General features: G+C 31.8%; 2 pseudogenes; both read right to left on the reverse strand.

Moving 5' to 3' along the window:
• Positions 1–6: 6 nt before the first annotated feature.
• Positions 7–7,612, reverse strand: LOC134271689 (uncharacterized; annotated as a pseudogene).
• Positions 7,613–19,034: 11,422 nt separating this feature from the next.
• On the reverse strand, positions 19,035–26,559 carry LOC134271690 (uncharacterized; annotated as a pseudogene).
• Between the last annotated feature and the right edge of the window lie 967 nt (positions 26,560–27,526).

Raw genomic sequence — 27,526 nt, forward strand, 5'->3', positions numbered from 1 at the left:
ATCACTCCGCTGGCGAATGATAGCGATTAAGAGTTCCTCCAAGTGATGCTTTGACTCTAGGTACTGCTTTGATATGAAAACAACGATCTTTTGAGCTGTCTGTAAGCACTTTAAGTCAATTCCTGTGTTATCACTGATAAGCACTGTCTTGATGTCAGGACTAATTTTCTGAAGCTGATACAACAAACTTGTGGCCAAGCTGAGATCATTCTGACTGACACTAACCACCACGTGACACGAAGACTGGTCAAGGGGTTTCATATCATAAGGAACTTTTCTCTCGATGCTATTTATTTTCACGTTGTAATTGTCGTAAATTTTTTTTTTTCTATTTTCACTGTTTGCAAAATTTTGGAAGCCTGTGTAAGAAAATAAACTTTTTTTCTATACAAGTTAACTCCCCCAAAGATTAAAGGTAAAATTATGTTCTGTTGTGTTTAAATTTAAGTTACCTTTGTTGATATATTGGGAAATACTTTGGCCTTTTCTTTTCTAGAACCCAATCTGCTACATCCTTGACAAGATTTGGGACCAGTTTATTGTACTGGTTTCCTCGACCGTCTATCAGTTTATGTTCACAGTAGACTTCAGGAACAGACAGCAGATCCTCATCAAACAGAAAGAGAAGAACTTCCCCTGGCTGAAAAGGTATCATTTTAGATTCTATATCAGAAAAACAGTATTTGCAACTTTAATTACCTAATAGTATATCCTTAATGTGATAAACAATGGTTTTTACTTTTTAATCGTCAACTTTTCAATCGATTTAACACACAAGAGCATGATTTATGACAAAAAAAATTATCATCAGTCTCTTTTAAAAGTTTTTATTTGTACGTTCGAAGGTACAATGACCCTGTCAGCAAATTAATTATCATGAAGTAAATTTGACTGTCGTTTTTCATACTAATAATTGTTAGGCCAATAGCTAGCGCTATACGCTGAATTGTCGGTGGATGTTTCTGTAATTTCCCAATATGACAAGCTGCACATGGCGGGTGTGATCTGTCGGGAAGGGATGATCTGTCTATGGAATTTTTCCAACCTCTTATCGATGTTTTTGAAGTCCGTATTTGATCTATCTGCTCCTATTTTATAATTTTAATGGACTTTTGAACTTACATGTATATACTGTTTGTTATCTCCACATATATCTTTCAAATTGAGTTAAACAATGTAATAATGACAATTGGCGAAATTCATTTTATATTCCAAGAAAGACTTTACAGGTAGTAGTAATTCTAATTTTACAGTCACAAGGAAAAGGAAAGAGCTCCTGTGACCAAGTGTTTGTACTAAGAAGCATAATAGAACAGTGTACAGAATGGCAAAGACAACTCATCATAAACAAAATTAAACTTCATTGACTTTGAAAAAGCTTTTGATAGCATTCACAGAGACAGTTTGTGGAAAATCCTGAGGCACTACGGTATATCATCAAAACTAGTTGACCTAATAAAAGCATTCTATGCAGAATTTAAGTGCTCTATTTCTAGTTCATCAAACACAAGTTTTCTTGTTAAATCAGGAGTGAGACAAGGATGTGTGATGTAGCTCTATTGTTCATCGTGCAGCATTAGACTGGGAAATCGACAACCCATTAGTGACGAAATAAAGGCATCAGGTGGACTCTTTTAGGAAACTAGGAGTTGTTGTAACATCTGGTGGCGGAGCTACAAGGACTAATTAAGGTTAGATAAAGCCAGATGATCCTTTGTCAAGCTTAAGAATATATGGAAGTCAAGCAGCATCAGCAGACATAGCTGTGTACTATCTTTCTTAATATGGTTCTGAATGCTGGAGGATACTAAAGTACATAAAGAAGCTATCGAGTTTTCATAACAGGTGCCTCAGAAAGATCTTGAAGACATTTGGCAAAAAAAATAACCTTAAAAATTTGTATGAAACAGCCAAAACAACAGACATGACTTATAAACACAGATGGAGGTGGATAGACCATGTTTTGGGAAAGCCCACAAATGACATCACAAGAGTAGCACTTAGATGGACCCGAAGGGGGAAAAGGGGGGAAAGGCCGACCAAAACAACTTGGAGGCGAACAGTGCAGAAAGAGCTTAAAGAGATAAATTTCACCCGGGGAGAGGTGAAGAAGATTGCAAAGAATAGAGAGGAATGGAAATCCCTTGTCCTATGTGCCTGGGTGCAACAAGGACTAGGTAGATAGGTTAGTGCTTTGCAAGGAGAATTTCCATACATGGTTAAAACATATTTATTGAAACATCTTCGTTGGTTAGCTTTCGTGAGAAGGCTTGTGTCTATAGAGTAAAATGAAGCGTTTAACTTCACAGGTGCTGTTTCACCTTTGATTTCAATACTTACCGTTTTGTGACATCGATACAAAGCGATATTGAATTCTTCTTGACAAACCACAGACGACAGATCTCTGTGAAAAGGGCGATAACACATTTCACCGAGTCCAAGGAGTAGTATAGACTCTTCTGCCACAAACCGCCTGTGTCATAAGAAAAACGCAGTCTTTAACATGTTTAATGAATAATAATTCCTTTTCTTTAAAATTAAATCCCCTCAACAGAGAGACAGATATAAATGCAGATGATATACTATTTATACTGATCTTACCGACTTGTAGATCCTGTCTATCAAAGAAAACATCAAGTTCTGGAAACTGTTTTTCAAATTCCTCAAGTAATGAATGCGCTTATGGGTTTTTTTGGGGGAAAATGAAGACGTCATCCTTGAATTGGTCTTCTTTCTTGCTATCGTCCTTTTCCTCCTCTTTTGGCTCTGTTAACATAAGTTGAACACATGCGGCCTCCATTTTTCCCCTTTAGCGGTATCACCCTCTTTTTGACCCTGTAACATGTACATGTACCAAGTGGTTATTTTTAACCAGTCATAGATTTTGTTTTGTCTTGGAGAGATTATTAACAGAATATTACAAATTTTTGTCCTAACTGGACAAATAATAAACACAGGGACCCCAGTAACTTTAAAGTTCCATGATTAAAGAGACCGTTGCAAATTTAAACAATCTTATAAATCAAGTACTGCATGAATTCACAAAAAATGCCAAAAATTATTCTTACTGTGAAACTGCAAGTAAATGATGGTAAACTTTTAAAAAAGGGATTAGGGGTAGACTTAATTTTCATTTCACTAAACAGGATTACATGTATCTCTGGCTGTATAAAAATCCGTAAACACTGCAACAGTGTTCACCTTTAGCTTTCCCCCTTCTCTCCCACCACCAAATCAAAGGATATAATGGTAAAAATGGTATTATTTTACTTTTGTTGTAAAAATTCTTAGGACTCTTATGGCACCCAGCAAATAATGTTCATGTACCTGCAATCGAGAAACTGAACCAGACTAATGCTGACTGGAATAATCTGAATTTCTCAAAAACAACGGGACCAGAAAAACCTTCCCCCGGCGACGTGTACAGCAGATCGCCATATTGAACATCTCCAAACACTCTCCCCTCTGAACAAATTACAGGTCAGTACTGGGACAATTCTGTTGATAGATTGAAAAAAAAACAATCAGGAATATAAACATAAATCTTAAAGGGAAAAAACATGATCAAATCTTTGATTGTTTTAGTACATAACGCAATGAAGATCATGGGCCTGTTTCCCCATATGCAAAAGACATGGAAGTAAATGTAATAAAATCTATTTTACCCCTTTGCGTCTCACGAACCTTTTACTTCCCATCATAAGATCAAAGATTTCTTGCTGCCATACTTCTTTTTCATTAAACTTTGTGGCTTTAGAGTATATAGTTAAATCTTCATTCCGGCTACTAAGATTCTTCGACAAGGTTTTCACTAAAGGCATATCACTTGGTTGGTAAACAAGAAATATATCATAAGAAGGAGTATTGTTCTTCTACAATGAAAAAAAATTTAATATAAAATATATTTTCAGATCTATACATGTAATAAGTAGATAAAAATTATATCTGTATAAATCCAGATAAAAGTACATATAGTGTATATTTGAAAAGAGGCCCGTGTATTATAAGGCTCACATCATAAATTACTTTGGCCCTGTCGTTCTCCAGTAAAGTGAAGTTTTGAGAAAACATTGAAAAATTCCATTGAAAGATTCAAATATCTAATAACATGACCCATTCCTTACTACAAAGGTCTCTTGCAAACACACTTTTTTGTATATTTTAAATAAAGAAGAAAAAAAATAAAAAAGACGAACCTGTTTTTTATTTGTCTTCAAATGTTTTTCTTTTAAACTAGAGAAACACTTGTTGAGACCATCATCTTTCCCGCCAAACACGATTATTTTTAACTTTTTCAGTGGAAGTCCCGCCTGTATCCAGCAGATGGCCCCTTGAACTGTCGCATCTAGTACTACATTCTTGTCTGAGCGCTGCATAAAGAACATTGTATTGAAATTTCACTCATTTGAGCATTGAATTATCTTTTTTTTTAAATATGCAGTCACTGCAATGGTGTGCGCTAACAATTGAATAACGCGCGTTAGCGCCTTATGAAAGTTTGTTGCACACACTATTACGGTTATAAGACTGCATTTTTCAAGAAATGATAATTCAATGCTTATATTTACATTTTTATACCCTGTATTTTTCGCAATAAAGATTTTTCTATTTAATATTCCTTCCCTATCCTTCAGTTGTAATTAATAGAACATCCTTTGGAACAGCTTTAGTCAGGAAACAAAAAAGTTCACAATGATGACAGTTAACAATAATCAAATTTTATTTATTTTTTCAATCTAAAATGATAAACTATATTTTTCCAACAATAAAATACAAATGAATCGTATAACAGACATAAATCATTCGCTTTGTTTAAACAGTAGCGGCGTAGTCTTTGTATTCATACGCCAGACAGACTTTGGTGATTGGGTCTTGTGTGTTATTTGTATTTATCACTTGTAATTTTATAATGCATGTTATTAAGGTCAAACAAATAAATGTTAATATTATTGCAAATCAATCAATGAATCATACAATTTGTCGAGGTCTTCGTGATATTGATACCAATTTTTGTATTTTGCAAGATATAATGTGCAATTGAAATTTCGTATCGTGTGAACGTTATTTTCTTTGGTTATTAACTGTAAGATCATAATCATGAATTATATCACAGTTATACTTTTTTTTTTACCAAAACCCATAAAGATGGTTCACCTGGCATCCTGTCGCCAGTAGAGGTGTAATTATTGTCGTGCTCTGGTTTTTTAGGACCGGGACCAAAACTTTGAACATGTCTCTGATTTGTCGAGTGAGTGAATTATCACTGCTACCCCTGGTTCTACAATAACATATGAAAAATTGACTTACAGATAACCGCAGACACAATTGAGAACTTTTCAAAATGATTGATTTTATTCCATTTATATCATTATATATACACTGATGTATAAGCAATTTTGGATACTGTATTTTCTCCTTATAACATGCAGTTTTCTCTACCTTTTGATGAAAGGTTTTTATTTTGCATCAGTTTCCATGAAGACCAGCTTTGTAAAATACGGTAGAACTAAAGAAGTATTGCAAAAGTCTAATATACTAATTTGAAACGAGATTTCCAGAAGCAACGTATTGCACTCATTTATAGAGAACAGTCTCCTTTTAATGTAACATGCAGAAATTTTTATCTAAGATGTCAACATTGTACTGAACAGTTTTCAATACTAATATTATAGTAATAACGACACTAGTCTGAACTACAGTGCTCTTTAAATTTTAACAAGATGTGTTTGTGAATAATTATTCGCCCAAGGGCAAAAAGTTCGAAAAAGCAATTTTTAGCATATAGGTCACAGTCAAGGTCACACAATCATTCTCCTTAGTGTCATTTGAAAGCACTTAATTAGTAGATTATGCATACCAAACATGAACTCATCTCCCATGGTTTAAAGTTATGGCGAAAGTTCAAAAAGCTATTTTTAGCATAAAGGCTACAGTCAAGGTCACAAGAATATTGACCTTGTTGGTATATGAAAGAACTTAATTAGTAGAGTATGCATTCCAAATATGAAGTTTCTATCTCCTATGGTTCAAAAGTTATTGCGAAAGATCGAATAGCTATTTTAGCATATAGGTCACAGTCTACATGTTGACCTTGGCGTATTTTGGAAGAACATAATTATCGAAGTAGGCAAACCACATATGAAGTCTCTCTCTCTTAAGGTTAAAAAGTAATATCAAAAGTTCGAAAAAGCTATATTTAGCACATTTGTAACAGTCAAGGTCATAAGGTCTTTGACCTTGGTGTCAGTTGAAAGTGCTTAATTAGTGGAGTGAGCATACCAAACATGAAGATGTATCTTTCACGGTTCAAAAGTTATGGCAAAGGGTTTAAAAGTTGACAGCAGACAGACAAACAGGCAAACATAAAGATAGACAAACAGACAGACAGTACAAAAACAATATACGTTTCGAATCTGTCGATTCGGGCCATAAAAAGCAAAAAAAAACTTTAAATACTAGTCTTACTTTTAAAACACAACACCCGACCAAAGGGTTTTTGCCCGTGGGTAAAGGTTTGGAAATCCAGCACGAGTAGTAAAGGAGGTCCATGTTTTGTTTTGGCCAGTTACGACGGATATATCCAGATTGTGATGGAGTGCTCCTTTTAAAGTTCTATGCCCCGGGGAATAGTCGCCTACAATAATGTTTTCTTAAAATTTAACACATTGTTATGAAAAGCTTAAATATCATAAAACATTACGGCCATTTCTGTTTCGTAAAAATAACGAAAATGAATTAGAAAGTTTTTTTAATTAAAAACTTGAGTCCGCCCCAAAAATAGGGAGATAATACAAATATCATTAAGCGTTGTAATACAACGCTAAAATGTCATAATTATAAAAATTTAAAAATTATTGCGTCTAGAAACTGTTGTGTCTTCAACAGTTAAATTTAAGGTAATATAGCGTTAGCGGTGGAGAATGTCAACTTAATGCAATAATAAATAGCAGTAAGTTAATTGCATTTTTTTCTGAAGCAGATAATTTCAGAAAATTAAAGTTATGAGAAAATTGTAAAAGCCATAACGCAATTTTCAAGGAAGAAGAGTGTACTAAATCAAAGACTGTTTGATAAATGTTATTAATATTTCAGTGGAAAAATTATTATTTTCAAAATTCGTCAGCCTCACCTCGGAATCAAATCAATTAAATATATAATTAATACACAATTCATCGCCTTAACCCATCCTGCTATAATTATTTTAGCGACATCTAACCTACCAATAAAAGCGGAAACCATGACGATGTCCATCTTCTCCTCCACCGGGTTCTGTAATGTCGCCATAACACAGCTCTATGACGTGTTCCCCGAAGGTTGTCTCTACCGTGATGGAATCTTGAATTGTTATTGGTTGTCTTGACACCCTTTAAATTTAAAGGAAAAAAAGGAAAGTGAAAGTAATTAAACTTGAATTCTCAATCATCAAGAACCTTCCAGTTGCAGGGGGAAAATTGCATTTTTTTTCACATTTTATTTCAATTTATGATTATCTTAATTTTTATTACAGTTTTTAAATTATTTGAAAGTTGGTTTGATTCGGGTTTTTTTTCTTCTTAAATTTATGTCAAAGTACTAAGTAACCCAACCTAGAAGCATTCAAGGTTGTTCCCATACCACAGTCTAGTCGGCTAAAGAATGAAAAATTTCTCCTCTTTGACTGGGCATAGCAGAAAAATGTTTTGTGCTTCCGTATTATTATAAATCAATAATAACATTTGCTTCAAATATTTTTAGGCTTACTTTATGGTACTCGGAATTGTTAACTGTATGTGCAGAGAAAATCACTGTGTGAAAAGTATACATATCTAAAAGGAGTCACTGTACCAATACACCATTAAGTGCAATTTTTTAAAAATATATTTAATTAAATCGAAAGTAGATCTAAACCTAATCTTTATGAACAAGTACAGTATCTATGCATGTTACGTTCAGTGAATTGTATCAATTTTAATTTGGAATTTCATATCAGTCGGGAGCATAATGTGAAATAACACAATAATATACCAGTACATCGATAAAAAAAATTCTCCTTTTGGTCAGGTCGGAGAAATACTCGAAATCGGGTATTATCCCTGAAATCGCGTATAATACTCGATATTAATCCGCTAAATCGGGTATTCCGTGCAACTTTCTATAAAAACAAAAGAATAAAGCAACGGCGCATTATGCCAGTAACTATTACTTGTACATCAGTATCTTGTGGATTTATTTTTATTAAACCTAATTCATAAGGTTGTCAAATAAGTTTAAAATACACACAAACACTGCTGGGGTAACAAAGAAAAAGGGGTTTATTATTTTTCAATATAATTTCTAAAAACAAATAACTACACTTCGTTTCTTTTTTCCCATTAAAGTATTCCATATACTTTATTTTTTAATTTGTGCACTATTCACAAAACGTGAAATTTTAAAGAAATTAAACACTAACGCCGTGTTATGTATTTTTACTGAAAAATGTATGGCGTCCCTTTCTCGTGAAATATAAATTACTCGTAACAGTTAGAGAGTACAGTATGGGGCATTTTGTATATTTCAATAATACCAACGTTATTAAAAAGAAAAAAATAAAATAAGATGAAAAAAAACCCACGGGTCAACAGTTTGAAAATAGCTAATTGAAGCTGAGTATCTTTTTTATGCCAATTTAGCATGAAATTTTTTTCAAAGACACCGTAAATTTTTGGTTGCATTTTAATCGGTACAAAATATACTATTTTACTTTTATTTTATGCATTTGTGTGAAAATTGAGGCGAGAAGTCATATGAACAGGATTTTCATGTTGTTTTTTTTTTGGGGGGGGGGGGTTATAAATAAAAGTCAAATGTGTTCATCTTTTCATGTAGTTAAAATACATTGAATTTCTCAATATAGATCGATATAGTCATATTCAAATATGAATAACATGTCAAGTTTTCACATTTCTTATACTTTTTACGTTTATGAACATGTTAATGAACAAACTGAAATAATGGAGTGTTCAATTCCCTTTGGGAAAACTCTTGTCTTTCTTTTTGGGAATATAATTCCTCATCGGAAATTAAGATTTCATAAAAATTGTAGCCACTTCCTTTCTTTATTATACTATTTGATAGACATGGTAAATTTTACCTCTTTACCTTCTATATTTTTTTTTATATCGCTATATCTTATGCCTCATTATAATATGATAATACAACGCACTCTGATTGGTTCCAGACAATATGTCACAGTTTTCTTTTAGTTTTTTTTATCTATGATATGTATTACTCATGGCAATAATTTTTCCTTATACTCATCTATAATAAAAAAATATTTTAAAAAATAAACTAATTTAGTTACTTGTAGTCTTATGTTGTGTTAGAAAATAACAGGTTCTTTTTGTTTACCTACAATGTATGATTTTTATTTGATGAAAAAACTTCCCTACGATTAAAAATATATGACCGAGTTAACCGACCGTGACATTCAAAGAGAGGTCTCGTAGACACATATAGAACACAGTCGAGGTTGTTTTGTCAGAGGTGGTCAAGAAGCCTTTTGCACCCCCCCCCCCAAGTCGCCGAGAAATGGTAAAATATTGATGACTTAGGGAAATTAAACATAACAGTTATATATGTTCTCTCATAAGCTGTATCTCTGAAACTATCACTGTCTCTGCTAAAATTTTGAAGACATATTCTGCAAATAGTTTGAATGATAAATAAAAAAAAAATTTTCAAAAAAAAAGAGAGGTTCTTTTTGCCGAAATTTTAGACATTTTTATCATTACATTTTTTATACATTCAAAAAAAAATTTGATTTTATGCACAAAATGAATGTGAAAGTAATTAATGACGCATAATTAATACGATAGACAATCCCTTCTTTATACATGGCATCATATCTGGTGTGTGAAATGTGTTTCCGTATAATTTGATTTATTTACAAATTGTTCATGTTTGTCGTGTTGATGTGGAATTATTATGAATTCCCGAATTCTATACTTTACAATTCTGTTGTGTTGGAATGAAATTAGGAAGGTGCTTATACTTTCAACATAAGGAAAAATATAAAACAAATCGAACGCCTTTTTGTGTGCAGATCATAAAATGTACTGAACTCCACGGTATTTTTTGTCCCGAGCGCATTAATCTTGACGTCCAAATTCTTACTTGGCTAGTGATATCTTTAGAAAAAATGTGTATCTAGATGAAAGTTAACTTGGCAACATGCGCCATTCCATTCTTTAAGTTTTATTAGGGATTACACCTCCTATACCCGATTTCGCGGATTCAACGATACCCTAATATCGAGTATTATACGCGATTTCGGGATAATACCCGATTTGGTTTCTCTCCACCTGTTGGACCGGGGAGTGGCAGAAAAAAAATTTTGTGTTTTCGTATTATTATTAATTTGCTTGAAATATATATTTTTTTAAATTACGTTATGGTAATCGGAAATGCAGACTGTAAATAAAATCACTAATTGTATGAAAATTTTACGTAGCAAAAAGGAGTACCAATATACCATAAAGAACCAAATCTTTCAAAAACTATATTTCATTCAATCGATTGTAGAATGCATATTTAAATTTCAATTTATTTTTTTCATTAGTTAAAAAATCTTATACCAGTTTTGAAAACAAAGCAGGGTACACGACGATAAACATGGAACAGACGATACACTAAGTTTGGTTTTCACTTTGTTTAAAATTGGATTCAATTGTACATGTATTACAGTCTGCATGTAGGAAAAATTTTTCTCCTAAGGAAAAAGCATATTTATCAACAATAATGTAGAATTATCTATGTCTAAATATATTTATTAAATCAAGATGTGTCTATCGTTATCTATTCTGGGAACGACCACAATTTTAATTAATGTACACGTACTTCTACACATGTATCTAAGAATCAGTGAATTTTATCAAAAATTGAAACTTTAATTTTCTATAGGGGGAGATTTTGTTGTGCCACATGAATGGCCAATATCACAAAACTGCATATATTGAATGTACATTAAATTTATCTTACAACTAAAATGCTAGATTCCTTTAATTCTTCTATAATATAAAATAAATTATACACCATTCACTCAGACAAATTTATTTGAAACAATACAAATACATATCACATGAATGAATGGCCTACCTATCAGATATTTAAAAGTATTGCGAAATATGGACACATTGTTCACCTGTTCACCAGGCACGGGCATGTGATAAGCATTAGCCATGATTAAATAAATACCCTTTTCCTAAAGATGTGACATTAACATTAAAAAATGTTGTAAACCAGAAGAAAAAAATAATCACCTGTCAACGTTAAATCTTTCACGTGTTTCTACATTAAAGGTTGTCAAAACCTTTTTTTGTTAAAAGAAAAAAGAGCAAAAACTGGACAAATGGGTCATTTATGGAAATTAATATATATGCATATTAAAGCCAAAATTTACCCAAAAAACTATCAATTTTTTATAAAATTTAAATTTGTAAAGAAGTAGAGACGACTCTGCATATTTCAAATATATTTTTAAAAGAAAGGGGATGCATACATTATAATGGAAGTCTAACACTAAATAATTTCTGTGTTCATTTTCAAAGCACTGAAAATATTGAGTGTAACAGAACGATCAAAGTTGCAATTTAAAAAAAAAAAATATATTCAATATTTTTTTTATCAGGTGTAACTTTGTAGTTACAAGTCCATATACGTTTACTTCAGTTTGGAAACGTTAGCACTGTAAATGACGAAATGTGAACGCGTTGAAAAATAAAAAAAATAATGTAACATTTATAAATCATAATTTGCAGCTTAATTCTACGAGTATTTTTTTAACAATAAAATGCTTTCTTTGGTTTTTAGTATAGGGATTAATGTTGAGCTGTTGCAAAAAAAAATAACCTGCCCCACACGGGCCCCTTTTTAAAAAAAGACAGAATTCTTACTATACACGATAAAAACCCCTCACTGCTCAATGACCATGAGTGCCGAGAAAGGTCTAAATGTAAAGCCCCCCACCGGTTGTGACGACGTCTTTCTCTATATTAGTATATATGAGTGAAAAATTCTCGAATGGGACGTTATTTAAAAACATATACAATCAATATTCTTCCCATTCCCAAAGTACATGAATGTCGGCAAGATCGATATCACTGGGGGGAAAAAGATTGGAAACAAAATTGTTTTGGAGGGTTGTTTTGCATTGTTAATTATATTGCATTAATACTAATATTTTAATTGATGCGGTATTTAATATAATCAAAGATTAATTTTGTTCATTACCTAGCGTGCTAGAGTATTCGATCTTTCCATCCGTGTTGTATAAGTTTCATTTTTATTGTAATTTATTTTTTATCTATATTATCTTTTCATTTGTATTGAAAAAATCTTAAAATTCAGTGCAAGAATAAGTTGTTACCATATTTAAATTTACCAGATCGTTTTCCTTGCAAAAGTTCATAAGGAATCTTTGTATATTTGACATTTTGGGTAAAATCGTGTATAATTGATAGAAAAAATGGCAAGAGACAATAGCAAAAGACGCTATTATTATTTAAATTAAAATCATAATTTGTAATTGTCATGTAGTTACATATAGAATTCTGTCTTCAGAAGGTCCCACGTGTACGAGATCAGTTTCTCAACTGTTTTTAGGTAACAATTGAATGGGAACTCAAGTCTGTGCAGTAGTAAATTTCTCTGAATTGTTTGGGACAGATGACGCTGGTCCAATTGTTTATCTTAGCAGATAGAAAATGCAACGCTGCATAACACAATGACGCACACCATGAGTCTTTGGATCACACCCACAAAATATGAACATATTTTTGTTTATTTGAGCAAAAAATTTGTCAGAATACATATTGAGGTAAAATGCACCAAAGAGAAAAGAAAATTTGAAAGGAAATGTTGACTATTCTTTCTATTCTAAAAGGACATTTCCCTGATAACGAGTTGTGTTTTCTCTGATATAATTATGGCGGCTGAATTTCATTCTTGCAGAACATTGCCAAAGTTGAAATCAGCAAAGAAACTCTTAGATCACGTTTTGTCTTCTGTTTTGTTTTTTTGTTTTTGTTTTGTTTTTTTTTTTTATTTTGGTTTATTAACCGTAGGGAGTATTATATAACATTTAAATACGCTTGAAAAGTCTTTATATTTTGTATCGAATTGTTAATGTGCCAGACTAAATGTGGCTGGTAATGCAAATCTTTAGTCCAAGAAACTGCAGTGTTGTATTTCATGCGTTTTATCAAATAAACTTAATATAAAAAATATCTTAATATAATAAAATTAATAATAACAACAACAGAATGAGCAATAAACAATACTTTAAACTATCAAAGTACATGGTACCCGAGATACTTTACAAAATGTTTCTTTTAGCCAATATATTGTAGTAAACATAGGAAAATACATTTGGCTGTCTTCTTATTGCATCTCTAAATCAACATTCATACAAATGCATATCATTATTACATGTAACAGTTATAAGTTTTTATCATAATAAAAATAATCAAAATTGTAAAAAGTAAAAGGAATCAGAGAGAGAGAGAGAGAGTTGCAAAACTAGAAATATGTCCATAGGACATGAATGCCCCGCCGAGGGTATATTATGAGAAAAGCAACATGAAAATTTGTATAAGTGTATATGAAATTTGATCAGAATATCTTGAATAGTGATGCAGTTGTATAGCTTACATTAGTATGTATAAGCATATGTAGATTTGACACTAATTTCATTAAAGTAGGGTCAAGGTAAAAGGAAATACCAAGGTCAAAAACTGTTGATTCAGTTGAAAAGCTCTCATCAGTAAGTATCAGCATATGAAGTTAAAAAAATATTGTAAATGGTTTCTTTAAAACAGACTTAAAACACAAATGAATTAAAGTGAGGTCAAGCTCTAATGAAAGTTCAAGGTAAAAAATGATGATACTTGAAATGCTTATCTCAATATTATCAGCTTTTGAAGTTTGAAGTTTGACACTAATTTAGGAAAGTAAGGTCAAGGTCAAAGCAAAGTTCAAAATCAATAATGTTGATGCAGTTGCATATCTTCATCAATTTTATCAACTAGGGATGGCAATTTGTAACCGGTTAATCGATTAATCGGTCGGAACGATGTAATCGGTTAGAAAACCCGTAATCGGTTAGTCAAAAAATAAAATATTATGTTAATATGAGCGCAGTTTCCAAAAATCCTCTCGGTTTTTTTTAAGAATGGAAACCGCTGTATAGATTTTTATTTAGCGTTTTTACACATCTTAAAATTAAAAATTTTTGGAGGTAATTACAGCTCTCCAGATTGAGATCACAGGGTAATTGGTCAATTCGTAAAGTGTTAAGTACAGCTATTTGGGGGGGGTGATTCATGACCAATTCAGATTTTTAAAAATTTTTTAATATGTTCTTCATGGACCAAGGGAACATCATTGGATAACATAATTTTTTTGGCCAGCCTCTGTTGCCTCTGTTGCCATGGAAACAGTGCACCATGTAAATGCACATGGCAACCAAGCAAAAAATTGAAAAAAATGTGAATTTAGCTATTATTGAACACAGGAACAGAGCTTTTTTGATGATAGTACCATAAATAAATCTTTTTTTCCTGAGAAGTACATACAAAATATAAATGATTACCATAAGCATAAAATTATATCGGATTTTTAAAGGTCTAAATTTCAATTTAACATTTTCACATAATTTCTTAAATGCAACATATTTTAGAGGCATATTAAGAAAAAGGCCAGCATTTTGGAGAAATTATAAATTGGATAGAAAGAGCACATTCTTAATTTTAATAAAATTAAATAAAACCCATGGGTTTTTAAAATTATTCTTTCCATGGCAACGAAATGTCACAAAAATTATTTTTCACAATAATAACCATTTTTGGGAGCATAAAAAAAATTCCCACATGTTAAAGAAATCTGATAATGTGGAATAGAAAGAGCATTTTTTAATTTCAATAAAATCAAATAAAACCCATGGGTTTTTAAATAATATTTGTTACCATGGCAACAAAATGTCACAAAAATTCATTTTTCACAATAATAAACATTTTTAAGAGCTTAGTTAGAAAAAAACCCAACATGTTAAAAAAAGTGAATGCAGGGGATAAAAGCCACATTCTTAATTCAAAAAAAACAAAACAAAACCCATGGGTTTTTAAAAATATTCTGTAACCATGGCAACATAATATCACAAAAATTATTTTTCAAAAAAAAACCAAAATACATCATTTTCAGTGTATGTTGTGAAAAAATACCACAAGCACAACAAATTTGATAATTAAGTAGAAAATCTCCCAAACCTTTAAAATATTAGAAAAAACCAGTGGATTTCTCATAAATTTTTGTAACCATGGTAACAAAGAAGAGGGTCAGTTTAAGCATAATTGTTTTAAAAAATTTGATGTTCTTAAAAAGTTATGAAATTGGCTTTAACAATAGTTGAGAGGATGAATATGATAGATCATTAAAGAATATGGCATAAAATAGCACCTTTTGGGAAATATGACGTCATTTATTCGGTACATTTCTAAGTTTAATGCAGAAAAGCCCCAAAATGATCCATTTCTGTGCTAATATTCCTTTGGAAAATGTGTCTGCCACCGTCGCCCCTTAATTTTTTGATATACTGTGTAAAATGCTATGAAAAATCACATATCTCAACATTTTCCTGGGTGACAGTGGCAGACTATGTATTCTGAAAGAAAATTCCACTGAAAATTGATGTCTTCTGCAATTTTTTAAGAAAATACGGGAAAAACGCACAAGTTAATGATGTCACAATTAGCATTTAGGAGGTCATATGAGAAAAACGGTTTTTTTCTTACTCGGGGATTTTATAATTCAGAAAGAATGAATTTTTATTTTTTACATCACTTTCTTATTTTAGAAAAATATAGGGCATAATTTGTATTGAAACTGTACCTTCTTCTTATTCTGGAAATGCTTTTTTAAATAAATTGTCTTTACAAAATCTCAATAAAATACAAAATAATTTTTGACTAAAATACATGTATTATTTTTACAGTTTATTGTAAATACATGAAAATATGTATTTTTAATATGCTTTTGTGAATTGTATCGGGTTACCATGAAAACATCTCCAAAAATATTGTATTTGCCTTTAATTTGCCAAAGTGGTTAGCTTTATGAAGAAAACTGTATGAGTTGCCATTTAGCTAAAATATTGAAAGATACTTTTTTTTTTTGTACCTAACTTTTTAAAAACAAATATTTGGTTTCTGTGGTAACTGCAATTAACCATTCAGAGAAATATCTAAATATTTCAATTGTATTTTTAAAGCAATTTTTGAAAAATCACCTGTAAATGTACATTTTGCTGAAATATATAAAAAAAAATAATTACATCTATGAATTTGAGGATGAAAATTAATGTGACTGCTCTATGTCGCCAGATAATTGTGTAGTGATCATTTCTTTCAGCCCACAACTTAGTTGCTAGACCATTGGCTTAAATGTGACCTAAGCATAATTGAAATCCAATATTTATGTTTACAAATTTAAAAGTCAGTTTAACATTATAAATATATCAAATGTCAAAAAAATCCATGTTCTTGACTAAAAGGCAAACTAAAATTCAAAATGTTATGTTGAAGGGGATAATATTCAATATCCTTGGGTGTATCCTAGTGTTGGTTCAATAAAACACCTTTTATTTTTGGAGGAGCTTAAAAATCAATGTCCTTTGTTTCCGGTCTGGATTTTTAAAAAAAGTTTTAAACTGAAAGTGGTGTCTTTATTAGATTTTTTTGGCCATGTTTAGAAATGTGCTGTTGAGATTATCTGTATCAACTGTACAGGTACATCTATGTGTCCTAGCTGCTAAATAGGTGCTCCAGCAAAATTCCCTTTACATAATGCATGTGGTTATTCATCAATCTAAAAAATATAATTGAAAATTAACTTTATTAATGAAAATAGGCATTCCATAAAGCAATTTTTTATTGTTGTTTGAAGGAAGAGAGTAGCTTAGGTTCGTTTCTCTATAAAAAAGATCATGAATACAAGAAGGCCATGGTCCATAACACTACCAGAGTAACTGGTCATGCTGTTTACACCAGATTTCCTACTTGTAATACCAGTACCTATTGTGGTCTAGGCCTATTCTTAGGGGGAGGAGGAATGATTTAAACAATTTAAAATTAATTTAAACCCTGGATGCCTTAACATAAGCACTTTTCTGACCCAGTGGCTCCCTATTTTTTCTTTTTTTTATTATCCCCCCTTGTAAGGGGTTTAGCCCCTGCCAAGTTTGGTAAAAATTGGCCGTGTGTTTTAAAAAAACCCACTCTCAATTCTTCTCTAAATTTTCACATCCCCATGTAACCCCTTTTTTTTTTTTTTTTTTTTTAACCCCAAACCCTTGACCCTGGGGCCATAAAATTCACAATTTTGATGGGCACTCATGCTTTCATAACTATGCACTTAGTTAGTATATTTAATACCCAGGGGCAGAGAAAAAGTTTTTTCAAAGAAATCATGTTTTTTCTCTATTTTAAATCAATAGAGCCCCACCCTAACACCAAAACCCCCTGACCCTGGGGCCATAAAATTCACAATTTTGTTAGAGGCACTCTTGTCATCATAACTGTGTACTTAGTTGGTTTTTTAATACCCAGGATGAGAAAAAATTTTCAAAGAAATAATGCATTTTCACTATATACTTATTTACCCCCGCCCTAGCACTAGAACCCTGACCCTGGGGCCATAAATTTCACAATTTTGGTAGAGGACTCAATGCTGATTACAATCATGCAAACAGTTTGACTGCTTGATGTCCAGGAGAAAAGAAGATTTAAAGATTGCATTAATTTTAGTGGGTTTGGCCCCACCCCTCAGGCCCCGGGGGGCAGGGGTATGAAATTACAAATTTGTTCCCCTTCACCCATAGATGCTTTGTGCCATATTTGGTTGAAATTGGTTCAGTGGTTGCAGAGAAGAAGCTAAAATGTTCAAATGTTAACACACGACAGGAACAAAAGGACACACGGGCAAAAAGGATAGCAATAGGTCACCTGGTTTTCTCAGGTGACCTAAAAAAAAAAATCAGCTTTGTATTGAAAAGCTTATAAGCATATGTGGTTCTTACCTCTCCCCGTAAGGGGGGAGGGAGAGAGGGAGGGGTAGATTTGAACATAACTGAATCTACACTAAGGATTTTCGGGGTACTTATTTTTGACTAACTGTGAGTTTTTCCCCCACAAGTTTGAAATTTTATTGTGGCCCCACCCCATACCTGGGGGGGGGGGGGGGGGGTCATGTTTTGTTATGATTTGAACAAAATTTCACTATAGAAAATGCTTCCATATGTATATATAACTTACTGGCTTTTGTGTTCTTTAGAATATTTTTAAAGGATTTTTCCTCTATATTCTTAGGTAAAATTTTATTGGCCTTTGTGGTCCCACCCCATCCCCGGGGTCACGATTTGATCAAACTTTAATTAACCACCTGAAAATGCTTTCATATTAATATTACCAATCAAGGCTTGCTGTATCCAAGAAGAATTTTTCAAATATTTTTTTATTTATTCTTATGTTAAACTTTGATCATCCGTTGTGGCCCCGTCCTACACCTGGGGTTCATGATTTGAAAAATTTGAATCTACACTACCTAAATGGTTCCACATAATTTCATCTTTCCTTGGCCATTGGTTCTTGAGATTAGATATCAGCAATGCTATTAATTTTGTAATTCTCTCCCCTTGAAGAATGACAATGACAGATAAAAGACAAACTTTGATAGAAAGATCACACCTTCACTAGGTGAGCTAAAAAATTCAAAATCAAGATCAGAAGAAATACCTGTTTCAAAGTCTCTTAATGGCTGTGTTCACTTTAATTCACTTTTAAATTTTGTCAGAAGATCCTTGATTGCTAAACAAAAAGGAATCTTATTAATGATAATTAAAAAAAACTGCAAGTTGTAACACAAAATACCAAATTATCTAATGATAAATAAATTATATAAAGTATATTTAACACTAGTTGATTTGATAATCTTTTCTTGGTGACGGTGGTCCTCAATTTTAAAGTTTACATAACCTCAGCTGTGCAGGTGTTGTCAAAGGGGGTTTTAAATTCAGAACAAGGCTCAGATTGCATCTGAAATGATAACAAATCATGAAATTCATTATATGACAAGAGAATGATACAATATAACAATTTAGCTTTTTTAAATTTTTGATATTTAAATATTTATTTTCCCTTCCCCTCCCCCATGTACTATGGTAGTGATATCATCATTAATTCATACTATTATAGTTATAAATTGAAAAAAAGTTATAGTTTTGTAAGATCAAATTTTATTTTTTAAGTTTTAAACCTATAATTAGACGAAAACATTGGCAGAAACACATGCATGTGGTATGTGCTCTATATTTATAAATCTCTCTCCTTCTATGTGTGTAAATATTTGCTTGTAGGAAAATTTTGGGAAGCCCCCCCCCCCCTTTTGGGTGGGTTTTTTGGCTTTTTTCGGATTTTTGGGGAGGTTAACACCCTCTCCCCCAATATCAACTTATAAAACCACAATTTTCTGGCCAGTATTTTATTGGTTGTTTTGCTTGTCAATTAAATTGTGTAGGGCTCCCCCCCCTTTTTTATAATTCAAATAAAAGGAAATGCATATGAAGAATATGATACACATATAAGTTTGGAAATATAGAGTTTGAAAGGGGACTATTTTACATTTTGATTAAAAGAAAAGAAAAATGTAATTATGGTTTTGCCATGGGTTTTTTTTTTTAGGGCTTAATTAAATATTCCCCTTTTTAAAGGGCCCATTCAGAAAACAGTTTTGAAAAAATGTGCCTGACCGCCTGAGATGCACAAATTTTAATGTGGGCTTACCAAATTTTCACTATCGATCCCAGCTGGACTTGTTTAAAGTTTTCATTAATTAAAATTTATTAATTTGATTAATCTTCCAAATCAACTAATGGTATCATGAGCAGTACAGGATTTGTGATTAAAAGGGAAGGGGGGGTAACTTTTTCAGGCAAGGGGTCTTGATAATTAGAAAAGTACAGTCATATGTTAGTCATACCATAGCTTAATAAAAGGGGGCCGGGGGCAAAGCTCCCAAAATTTCCCGGGATTTCATGTGTTTAAGATAAAAATTAGGCAAAAAAATAGTGGTACCGTACTGTACGAAAGTATGGCATTTTTAATATGATAGTTTCCTCAACAAAACATGGACACTATTATATTAAAATTTGGGGGCAGGGGGGAGGTATCATTTGTCATTGTCACAGTACCTCTAGTTTCAAAAATCAATTTTACAAGACAATTATTTTCTCAGGCTAGCTAGTGGTAGATTTTTTCAGGACCGATAACTTTTACTAGCAGTTAGCCTGTATGTTTGCTATCAATTTTTCTTGACTTTCCCCCTTTTTTTGTTTGACAAAAAATAGTCAATAGTGTCTTTGTTTAGAGTATACATTATCTAGTTGTGTATTAAATACCTGATCTAAATATGACATATAGAGGTGCCGAGACATAAAAAAATTTGCTCCATCCAATTCTGCTTTCATGATTCTTGCTATGACTTCATGTACGCTGAGGTCAAGGGCTTTTCCAGTTGACTTTGTATAATCAAACTAAAAATACAAAGGAGAGATACTCATCATACTGTAATCTCCAGCTAGTGTTTAAATTCCAGTACAAAATCAAATGTTTTTACCCCAAAAATTTAAATGAATTTAAGTGGTTTTTGTTTGATTTTTTGTTAAACAGGTTCATCTTTTTCAAAACACTTTCCAGTTCTCATTTAGATTTACATGTTTAGGAAATAAAATTTTGTTTTTGTCAGACGAAATTAAGCAAATTGCAGGCAGTTATTTTTTTTATCTTAGGCTTAAATTTTTCTAATAAAAATTTTATACTTACATGCCCCACCCCCCTTGGATGTATGAAAACAGACAAAACTTCAAAAATGAAGATGAAATCACACACATTTCTTAATCCCCACCTTCTAAACTGAAATTAAATCCTTTTTTCAACTCCTTTTACTGAAATCCAAGGGAGATTTTAAATCACAATATTTATTTGTAATTAAAATAAACCATGGGTTTTTTAATTGTTTTTTACTCTTTGATATGATGTTCAATATTTTATAATTCACATTAAAGGAGATGGGGCCTTCTTAAAAAATCACCTGCACGTACAGACCCCTTTTCAATGGATATTGTTGACTTTTTCAGTATATATTGAATTCATTTTTTAATCGACCATGCATGAAATCCATTTATAACTGTGTTTAAGTATTTAGTTTGATGTATCTTAATGTAATATGATATTTTTTGAAAAATCTATCACTATCATGAATCACTTATTTTCATTTCTCCTGGTTCTTATAAATAGCTGTACTTAATTACTGCTTTTATTTATATCCCTTACCCAGAAAGTCCTGTTTTTTTTAAAATGATATTAAAAACATACCGTTGGTTTTAATTAATAAGTCTATATTTTGCCGTTATCTATTAGATTTTTATTGAATTAAATTATTATAATGAACGTTGTAAATTGTAAATAAAGGGAGATTTAGACACAGACTAGTTCTGATTATGGTGACAATGCAGAATTAATTTCTTTAACATCTGCGTTTGGGTATTATCCCCGTTTGATTTCTCAAACAAGATCCATAGTTTTGTCTATTGAAATTGAAATAAAACATACTTTAATGTCCATAAAAATTCCCCATCAAAATAAAAGCAAAATGTAACTTCTAACGTCTTATTAGCCTTTTGTTTTTATGGGAAAAAGTAAAATTTTATCTTGATACGACTAACCGGTTAATCGGTCGGGACATTTTGCGGTTAACCGATTGGCAATTCTGCAATCAATTGCCATCCCTAGTATCAACATATGAAGTTTGATTTAAAAAAAAATCTAGAATATGTTTTATTTAAAACTGACTTAATAAACTATTTGATAAAAGTTAGGTCAAGGTCAAATAAAGGGGCCAAGGGCAAAAAGATTCAGTTGAATTGTTTCTGTATGTATAGCATTTGTTTGACCTTTAAAGGAAAAATGGTTTAAGGGCAAAACAAATTTAATAAAAAATTTATCAGTTAATTTATAATTATAATTTGGTAAAAAAAATTTAAAAATGTCTTTAATTAAAACTGACTTAAACGCATTTTGATAAAAGTGAGGTCAAGGTCAAAATTGTTGATGCAGTTGAATTGCTTACATCAGTATGTATCAGCATATGAAGTTTAAAACTGATTTTAAAAAAGTGAAGTCAAGGTCAAAGTAAAGGTAAATGTCAAAAAAGTTGATAAAGTTGAATTGCTCTCATCAATATGTTTGCATATGATGTTTGATAAAAAATATCTTAAATGGTATCTTTAAAACTGAGCGAAACACTAACTGAAGACAGGTGAGGTCAAAAGAAAGGTCAAGGTAAAAAATATTGATGCAGTTGAATAGCTCACATCAGTATGTATCAACATGTGATATTTGATAACACCATCTTATTGGATGTTTAAAACTGAGCTAAATTTAATTAAAAGAAAGTGAGGTCAAGGTAAAAGGGAAAAGGTCATGGTCATAAAATGATCAGTTCATAGCTCTTATAAATCTTCGCATTGAAGTTTGATGAAAATATCTTGGATAGTTTTTTTGAAACTTTGCTTTGAACAGAGCAAACGCAAAGTGTGATAGAAGGACAGACGGAAGGACAAGACGGAAAAGCAAACATTTTATAGCCAGGTCATTTCTGGTGGGGCATAAAAGATATAAATCTGTGATCTGTAAAACAAACTGACATGATTTTAATGTTAGATATTACATGATGAAGATTTGTTTCCATTGTTTGTTGAATTTGTCCCCTGTTGTTTGGAGGTAAGTTCCAATTTTAAAAGGCACTGCATAAAAAGACATTTTGAAATTGTAAAATTTTGAATATAATTGAATTTGATAAAATGAAAGAAATCAGTATTTCAAAGAGACTGACATGTATTTACCTTCTGTATTTCAAGCATCACATCTGAGTTTTCTTTCCTTGCTTTTGCAATGATTGGTGATGGTTTGGACTGTGTTTGTCTGAAGTGAAAGTGTCATAGCATAAGTTGCCATAACTAAATTATACTTTCAGTATGTTGTTTTCTTATACAATGTGTTGAAAGAGTATATCGACTGACGTTTAAATAATCGAGAATATATGTACAAGCACCTTATGAGAATATAATCTGGAATAAAATCAAAGGAGTTCGTGCATATTTTGTTTTTTATCAATGCATGTACAGAGAACTTTACTTGTCAAGATTTTCCCCTTGCTTATTCATAATTTTTTTCTTTTAATTACAAACCCTCCCAATTCAAGCAATATGTCGTCTGCTAATTTGGTCATGGCTGCAAAGTCCTGTGATTTGTACGAGAATGACCCTTTTAATTCCATGATATCCAGCTTGACCGTTTTGCTTGATTCTTTGAACATATTCTCCCAAAACTCATCCCACAAACATACATCTACTGGTAATAAATTTGCAAAGGCAGGTTTCTCTACTTTTGTGGTCTGACAGACGTGTAACACCTTCCTCTCTTTATCATTCCGCTGGCGAATGATGCGATTAAGAGTTCCTCTAAGTGATGAGCTGACTCAAGGTACTGCTTTGATATGAAAACAACGATCTTTTGAGCTGTCTGTAAGCACTTTAAGTCAATTCCTGTGTTATGTCGATAAGTTCAGTCTTGATGCCTGGATTAATTTTCTGAAGCTGATACAAGAAACATGTGGCCAAACTAAGGTAATTCTGACTGACACTAACCACAACATGACACGAAGATTGGTCCAGGGGTTTCATATCATAAGGAACATTTCTCTCGATGCTATTTATTTTCACGTTGTAATTGTCGTAAATGTTTTTCTTTCTATCTTCTGACTGCTTTGGAAAATTGAAATATTGAGAAGCCTGTTAAAGGGAATAAACGTTAATTTTACTCTACACGTAACCCTAACCAAAAAAGTAATTAAAACAAAAATTACAATGTATGTTTTTCTGATTTATTAAGAAACCGTTACCTTTGTTATTGAGGAAGGTATGCTGGTCTTTTTTTTTTTACCCCCAATTGCTACAAAAAGGGGGGGCCCATTTTCATTGTACTGGTTTCCTCACCGTTATCAGTTTTGTTCCCCGTGACTTCGGGAACAGAGGAAATTAAAATGCAAACAGAAAGAAAAACCCCCCCCGGGCTAAAAGGTATCATTTCAGTAATCCATAAAAAAAAAACAGTATTTGCAACTTTGATTTCTTAAATATTTTTAATAGGATAAACACAATGACTCAATTTTTTAATTTCAAAGTCTTTCTTATCTGCAATGATCCTTTTTTCCTCATGCACATGGGTTTATATCGGTATTGACACCAAAGAGCATGTTCTACGTAAGGACAATTTCTAAAATGAGCTATTTTTAAAATTAGTTATTGACAAACAAATTGATGACACAAGAATATCGATCAGCAGTCTTTTTAAAGTCTCTTTTGTAAATTCTAAGTTTGATACAATGACCTTGTCTGCAAATAAATTCTTACGTGTTAATTTTGAATTGAAATGTCGGTGGATTTTTCTGTTATTTTTTAATAATGAAGATGAGCACGCGGCAGATGTATGGTGGGAGAATATGCATACTCCTCTATGGACCGATCCCACCTCTGATGTTTTAGAGGTCCTTGTTCGTTTTGCTCCTATTTTGTAATGTTAAATGGACTTTTGAGCTAAGGTATTTGTTGTTTGTTATGCCTGTCACATATTTCATTCAAATCGAGTTTAACACACACATGGCATGGTAATTGGAGAAATTCTTTTTATATTTAAGAAAGAATTTATAGTTAGAAAATCTAATTTGTACATTTACATTGAAAATTTCATCTTTGGCTTTACACTTTTTATCAAAAAATTTATTGGTTATCTTATAGAGAAAGCTTTATGAGTCAAATTAAGCGTTTAACTGGTAATTTTATGCTGTTATGACCACTGATATAATATACTGTTCTGTGACATCGATACAAAGCGATATTGAATTCTTCTTGACAAACCACGACGACAGATAACTCTGTGATACAAGGGCGATGACACATTTCACGGAGTCCGGGAGTAATAAAGTTTCTTCTCCACAAACCACCTTTCAGAAAAAAACCCACAAATATTTTTTTTTTTACGTTCAAAAAAATCCCCTCTCCCTCTTCTAGACGACAGAAATAAATGCTGCCGAAACGCATGCCATACCGACTTGTAAATCCTCTCTGTCAAAAAAACATCAAGTTCTGGAAACTGTTTTTCAAATTCATCTAGTAATGAATGCGCTTCATGGGTTTTTTGTGAGCATATGAAATGAAGACGTCATTCTTGAATTGGTCTTTTTTCTCGCTATCAACATTTTCCTCCTCTTCGGGCTCTTTTAACGACAGTTGAACACATGCTGCCGCCTTTTTTCCTTCAGCGGTATCGCCCTCTTTTTGACCCTGTCACATGTACATGTACCAAGTGGTTATTTTTATCCCAGCCATAGATTTTGTTTAGTCTTAGAGAGCTTATTAACATATGTTACTTTTTTTTTTACTTAACTGGACAAATAAAAAACATAGGGACGCTTGTTCTCAATTTCCCATAATTAAAAAAATGTTGCAAATTTAAACAATCTAATAAATCAAGTACTGCATAAACTCATAAATTCGTACTGTGTAACTGCAAGTAAATGATGGTAAACTTTTAAAACAATTAGGGGTAGACTTAACTTTCTTTTCACTAAAAAGGATTACATGTATCTCTGGCCATATAAAAATCCGTAAACACTGCAACAGTTTACCTTTCTCATTAACAAAAACCTCCTTTTCTCACATCTCTAAAATTTAAGGGGCCTGGTTTTTTCGACATATTCTTAGAAAATAATTAAATGCAGACACTTAAGTTTCTTATATAATGGTTCTCCATTTTTATTTCATGGCTCAAGCATTATTTCCCCAAAAGACAGAAAAACTACCATTACCCGGTCAATGATATTTCTCTCATTTTGGAAAGGGGTGCCCTTTTTGGGTTTAAAAATTTTTTCCCTTTTTTTTTGAAAACCTTTTTAAATCTTTGGGACCCTTTTTTGTTGTGTCCTGAAAAGGGAAATAACCCAATAATGCTACTGGAATAAAATTTTAATTTTCAAAGTAAAAGGGACTAGAAATTTCCAGGTGGTGACACAATGCCCTATTTAACATCTCCAAACATTCCCTTGAATAAATTCGGTGTCTGGAAATTTTGTATATTAAAAAAAAAAAGAAAATAAAAGTAATTTTGGGAAATCATAAAAAATTTGGAATGTTTTTAGTACATAAATCAATGAAATATATTTTGTGGTTCTGAGGCATATGCAAAATACATAGAAGTTAATCTGAATAGAGTTAATTTTTGACCTCTGCATCTCACGAACCTTTTTCTTCCCCCTCATAAGATCAAAAATTCCCCCGCCATACCCTTTTTCATTAAACATTGAGACGTTAGAGTAGATAGTTGTATTTTTATTCCGGTTACTAAGATTCTTGGACAAGGTTTTCACTAAAGGCATATCACTTGGTTGGTAAACAAGAAATATATCATAAGGGGTATTTTTTTCACAATGGAAATAAAAAATAATTTTAAAATGAAATTGTTTTGATCTACGATAAGTAGATAAAAAGAATATCTGTATAAAACCGATATAAATATATATATTTGATTGATTAATTGTATATTAACGCCGAGTGGCAATATTTTAGCCATATTTCGGCGGATAACTTTGTTTATTGACCGGTTTTTGAAAGTTTTTGGTTTTTCTTGAGGCTCCCTATGAGCCTACTCTTGTCAACTCCCGAGAAAAATCTTTTAGAAAGGGGGTTGTTAAAATTGTACCTTTAAAGGGAAATTTTTTTTTCCCTGGGAAATTAAAATTTAATAAAATATTATAGATTTTGAAAAAAAAAAAAAAAGGGTCCTGTACCATAAGGCTCACATCAAGAGTCATTTGCCCTGCTCTTCCAAAGAAAAATGAAGTTTTAAAAAACTAAAATATTCATTCCTTTGAAAGATTCAAATATATGACCCGAATTTTACTGCAAAGGTCTATGGCAAGCCCTTTTTTTTTTTCGGAAAATAAATTTTATCTGAAAATTACAGAGATATTTTCATTTTTTGAGAGATATCTTTAAAAAAAAGAGATATCTCTCAACTTTAAAAGATATTTTATTTTAAGGAAATTTTAAAAAATAATATCTCTCAAAGTTAGAGAGATATCTCTTATATTTTGAGAGATATCTCTTTCTCCTAAGAGATATCCTTTTCGTGATAAGAGATATCTCTGAACGTTAAAGAGATATCTCTATGTTTAAAAAGATATTCTTTCACTGGGGATATCTCTTTGCGTAAAAAGATATCTCTTTCGCCTTGAGAGATATCTCTTCCACTTAAAAGATATCTTTCTAAATTAAAGAGATATTTTTAAAATAAAAGAGATATCTCTCAAGTTTATCTTAAGAGATATCTTTCAAAAAAAAAAA

This window comes from Saccostrea cucullata, unplaced genomic scaffold (genome assembly GCF_032062105.1).
Source record: "Saccostrea cucullata isolate Sc308-1 unplaced genomic scaffold, CSIRO_AGI_Scuc_v1 ctg8455, whole genome shotgun sequence".
In the NCBI taxonomy this organism is placed as follows: domain Eukaryota; kingdom Metazoa; phylum Mollusca; class Bivalvia; order Ostreida; family Ostreidae; genus Saccostrea; species Saccostrea cuccullata.